We start from the raw sequence: 5,919 nt of genomic DNA, 5'->3' as shown, positions 1-5,919 counted from the left end.
GTTTTGTCTGTTTAACAGTGTATACTTGGCTGTCTTTCAGAAGAATATTTGTATTAAATGACGTACATAACAGTAATTTTGAAAGTTGTTCAGCTCAAAGCTCCTGATCTTAACCTTTGCCAATTAAACATAAAAAAAACCTGTAGGGTTTTTTTTTTTTTTTTGTAAAGGACTTGCACCGTGTTTAGGGGATTTATTCACAGGCTGGCGAACAATGCCCTCTATCTCCTCAGCTGTTGCTCAGATGTGCAACAGATTCCCCTGTAGACTTGACTTTCATGTTGTATTAAAGCAGAACATCAATGAGGCTGCACCTCCCCATTTTTCTTGTGATAACATCTTGTTTCTGCTGAGCACTGCATCTGTTGCCTGTAGTGTGCTGAGATGGATTAAACCTGTCTTTAATAGTAAGGAAAGGTAAGTTTTACTTATTTATTTTATATTGCCAGCCATGCTTGGAGATACTGATTGCCAGTCAGTCGTACGTCTGACTGTGCTTCCTCGAAGACTTCCTAGATGTTGCAATATACATCTTTTATAACACCAAAAGTCAGATAGTGTGGTAGGTAGTGTCCAAGGCACCGGTAATGAATGCCTCCCCCCGTTCCTGCCTTGAACTCCCTGTCTGTCATGCAGCAACAACAGATGGGATCTGATAGGACCTAGTGGCTCTTTAGCCATCTGAAGTGAAATGATTTATTTAGTGATGCACATAGCACTGCTGAGAAAATAGGTTTGTACCTCTTCCAGGGTAAATCCAGCAGTTTCCCCAGGGACTGAGGTCTAGTGAGTAATTTTCTGCCTCTCGCTACATCTGGCATCCCCTCTTTTAATATGAAACGGGAAAACTAACCATTGTTCAAGCCTCAGCTAAAGTGAAGTAACTTGATAATGCAATTCTCACATTTGCAAGTTTTGATTATTTGTTTTTGCATTTAGAATGAGATTGGCTGACTATCTGGACTGGATTACATTTTGTTACTCAGGAATAATTTGCTGTTTGTTTTATTAGAAGTAGATGGGCATGGCTAAAAGAAACTGTCTCACAACATGGTTGAAATTATATCTTATGAGATGGAGCTCAAACTATTAAATAATAGGAATGTTGATGGTGTGCTGAGTCTGTGTAAAGCATATTTCATGGGGGTACACTTTTGCAGTCCCATGTAGCCCCCGAAAACCATTTTCCCTCAGAGAATTGCCTTGTGGTCGTCGGGGGCAAAGGCGGATTGATCCGAGGCGAAGGATCTGACGAAGTGTGATTCAAGGACCCCCCCACCCCCATGGACATGACACAGGTATGAACTTGAATATGATCTAATCCACCAATTACCAGCAAATAACACGCCCCCCAAAAGGCCCTGGTTCACTCGGTGTTGGTGGATTTTCCTAAATAAAGTGGTATTTTATCCCCCCCACCAAACAAGTTAATTCAGCCACTGCAGTTTTAGTTTGATATAGTGGGATGAAATTACAGTAACAATTTATTGTTAATATTTATCTTTATTTATTGGCCATACATGATGCTTTTCAAAAAATGTGACACCTGCAACTAGACGGATGTTGGCATCCCCAGTGCTATTTAGGTTAGCTGTGGCTGCACCCTTTTTATTTATTTATTTTTTTTTCAAGGTTGTAGCTATTGGCTGTTGGATTTAGAGGGCGGGCTGTCTCAGGTGTGTGAGCACCGGTACGACGAGTGTGTGAACAGGTGGAAAGGCCTTTACCCACGTGTTAGGATGATTTATTTATTTTTTTGCGTAAGTTTTCCGTTGGGTTTTGTCTGCAACTTTCATGGCGAAAATGAACTGCTTACCGGAGAGCAACAGGTTCACATTGGCCCGGACGTGGAGGTAATCCTGTTCCTTTACCAGTGCACCAACGCCGGTGTTTTATGTTCAGGTAGGGCACTCCTCTCTAAAACTAGACCTTGTCCCATTGATTCCCTGAAGGCCTGTGAGGATCATGAGGCTGTATTTGGCTGTGCAGTGTCAGAGCGGGTGTGAAGTGATGGACAAGGCAGTACATGATGTCGACGTGGGGGTTGCAGATCCTATTAAGGAGAGGTAGAGTGCGTCTTGCAGATGGGAGTGATTGAACCATCTGATGGTGCCTGGAGCTCTCCTGCAACATAGTGGCATAGCAGGGGAAAGCTGATAGATTGTGTGTTTAAGTGTGAGTTTGGCAAAGGAAAGGGGATTTTTGAACTAGGGTATATGGTTGGTTGCGGGGATGTGCTACTGGGGGCTGAAAAAGTTCAGGCCGGCCTTTAATTTCCTGTTGCTCACACTTGTACACAGCTGATGAACTTATGAGGTATGCATGGCTTTTATCATGGTTTTGACTGAACTTTGCCTCAATTACTAGCTCCTTGAGAAATTTTCTGAGGAAGAATGTGGGGTGGCTTTTGACAGATAAACATCAAGAGGCATTAGCACAGGTAAAAGCCTTTCTGTCCAGTTCACCAGTGTTGAAAGCTCCTGATTTCAGAGTGTTGTTTTCTCTAGCTGTGGGCGCTTGCGATGCAGTTGCAGGGGGCTTGCGTACTTCAAGCAGGGGAGGGTGGTTTTGAGAAGTCGGTAGCATATCTCTCAAAGAAGCTTGGTAAGAGACCAAGAAAAACAGGTTCACGTTGAGCCGGACACAGAAGTAAGCCTTTTCCTTTAACAGCCAACACCAGTATTTTATATTTATTTAAGGCTGGCGGCCCCAGGTCCCCCAAGATTGATCAGCTCTTCACTGCTGGAGCCGCTTGCGTATTGTGACAATGTAGAAGGACATTACATGTTTTCTGTGTCTGGTCTCGTATGTGTGGTTAAAAAACAATTCTGACATTTGAATAATTTTCCCAAAAATGGTGATGTTAGAGCCTGCCCCAACCATACCAGGTTGTGACCATTAAACATGAATCCTGCAGAAAATAAAGGTTATCGACCCAATTCAGACCCTTAAACCTGGCGTGCGGGACTTGTACATATGACTGAATGTACGTTACATTTGAGCCCCTTGCCAAACCCATTGACACAATGCAGATTAAGCCCATCAGCGCCAGGTAAATCCCTCTGTCTTTTGTTGTGTACTGGAATTTTAAATCTAATGTATGTGACGGCATTCCCGCTCTGCGCACCGCTAGCATTCCATGTCAACCAGCAAGCTTGCCAGAGCTGAAGAGAGAAGAAACGGTGGCGACGGACACAGAGGAGGCTGCAGCATACAGGAGTATGGTGGAGCTGATGGCAGAAAAACCTAGGGAGCGTCCAAGAAAAATATTTGGAGGCGGCTATGTGGCTATTGAAGTCTCTGTATTTTACGGTGTTTGTGTAATTACTGTCACTGTCAGAAGGGGGAGATCGAAGTTCTGCACTGCAGGTTGAAAAGCACTGACTATGCTATGCAAGAGTATTTGAATTATCTCCGTAACAAATGCACCACTGGCATCTGTTTGACCAGTCTGACTTTTATTGCTGTCTAAAGTTATTCTAAGCCTAGCACACTTGATAAACCGCTTGCATTGTTGCTGTGGTATCAACAGATGCCAGACTGGTGAACCACTGATTGCTATGTTGGTGTGCTCATCTGTTTTTATGAGGTGTTTATAGGTTTGACATTTTCTGTCGAAGCATGGGAAAATATCATTTGTAAGTTCACATGTCTGCCTTGAAGAATGACATCAAGTTTATTCTAAATTTAATTGCCCATAAGATTGAGCACCTTAGGCACAATGTAGTTTTTAATGGCTCCTGCTCTGTGACCGTGTTTTGGCTTTGTGTTCCTCTGTAGATGTGTTGATCTTTAGCCTTGGTGTGCGGCTTCCATCACTTCGAGATTCAGATGCTGTGTGGTAAAAATGGGCTTCATTCACAGAGACGCATCCCAATTTGATCAAGTGCTTTCCACGTTGGCATTCTCCTTCACCTAATAACGGCTTTGTTAACTGTGAAAACAATTCAGTTTAATTTTAAATCCTTTCTCAGGAGGAGTGCAAGGTGTTAGAAACAGCAGCTAAAACATGTTAGGTGTGTCAACTGATTACCTGATAACTTACGCCCATGATTTCACAGACTTTGAGACTTGAAAGATTGAATATTAACACACATACTGTGTATCGACACTTTATTCACTATTATGATGATGATGTGTAACTATGATAATGACTTCTTGCTTTTCTCAACAGGAAATGTGTAGTACATTCTTAGGAACAGTTATTTGATATGCCAGTTATTTCCCATGTTGCCTAGGCAAGTGTGAGTATGCATGAACGTTTACACAATAGTACTTGTTTTACTGCATTGGAGAAGTCTCCTAGTCTGAATTACTGTCTTTCCTTAAAGCACACACCAAGTTAATTTGGGAATGAAGCAATTAATCCTATAAAAAAAAAAAAGAAATTGAATTTCATACATCAATGCAATGATGTCATTACAGACATTTAATGTGTTGTGGCAGTCTGTATTGCATCTACCTGAATGTGGAGCTCGTCTCACCAAGGGGTCCGGTCAAAATAATTACCAGCGTAGTCTTGAACATTACGGAGCGCTTGGGTACTGACAGTGCATTCGCAGACTGCAGGATCTTTTTAAACCTCCATATCCTCAAACCACTGTGAGTTATTGTGATCATAGGTAGTTTGCATTGCCTTAGCCGTGGCCTTGCCCAGTCTGCTGGCTGTTAAGTTTCATTGCTGGTAGTCCTCGTTTGGACTTGTGGAGCATGTTGAAAACTTCATGTATTGCTGAGTGTAGGAAAGCCTGTGGCCCTGACACCACGGAGACAAATGGGCAAGGAGGAGGACCCCTGCGGTGCTGTTGTAATGAATGGAAATAAGCAACGTGTGTATTTCAAAAGATTAATGAGTCTTGTTCCTTTCCTGTACACGGGGCATGTGCTTATGAGTATGAGAAGGGACAGGTGCAAGACTTTTGTTTGCGTCTGAATACGCAGCAGCCAAGTCTAGTTGAGGGACCTGTTGATTAAACACTGATCATGTTGATGCAGCATAGCTTTTTTTTTTTTTTTTTGTGTGTGTGACTGGCCTCCCCAAGAGGTTGGTAGAGCTGTGTTTCTGTGTGTGTGTGTGTGTGGGGGGGGGAATAAGTGCGTCTGGCAGGATCTGAACTCCATTTTCCATTGGGGTGCGGAAAATTGTAATGACAGTCAAAATGTCTGGCAGTTGGAAAGCTGATTGTTACAATAATTATTCCAATCAAATAAAGTAATAATCCATTGTTGCTTCTGAAAAGCAGTGCAGATTGAATCTGTAGATACAAGTGTGTCTCAGGCCCCTATCCTGCTTCCACTTGAATTGGATTTGGGTATAGATAAAGTTCTGTTTGTATTCTCAAGCAGTAGATTATTAAGCCACGTAGTGAGTTTTATATTCTCTGCCGTGTCTCCTTGTCATCGTCAGGGCTAGAAGTCCTGAAAAAACACTTTGCTTTGATTCATATTCAATGAACTGTTTTCAGTTCTTTGTTTTCTTTCTCCCCCACATCTGTTATACCATCACTAGAGTAAGGACGGAGTTGCTCTGTAGCATGGTAGCAATCTCTAGTCCAAAGAGTACTTTCTACTTTCAGTCACTGCAGTCTTCTATGAACTAAACAGTTCATGTTAGAGCCTACAAAATGGACAAGGTGTAATGGTTTGATATTTTATAACCTGATTTGATCTCTGGGTTAGACACTGTCCCTGTCAAAGTGTGGTATAACCCAGGTGCTTTTTTTTTTCATTTTTATACTCTCAAACCTCCACTGAAATGCACTTGGGTTTCTGTTTATTTATTCACTTGTTTAAATTCTGTCCTGTAATTCAACAGTCAGTAACTTTAATCCGGAGAGGAGCTTATTCATGTACCTGAGCGATATGAATTTGGATCTACAGAAAAAACATCCCAGTGCTTTTCAACAATTGTATTTAATG

Source organism: Xiphias gladius, chromosome 7 (assembly GCF_016859285.1).
Source record: "Xiphias gladius isolate SHS-SW01 ecotype Sanya breed wild chromosome 7, ASM1685928v1, whole genome shotgun sequence".
NCBI lineage: Eukaryota > Metazoa > Chordata > Actinopteri > Istiophoriformes > Xiphiidae > Xiphias > Xiphias gladius.
The sequence above is the reverse complement of the archived record's forward strand: the minus strand, read 5'-3'. Positions refer to the sequence as shown.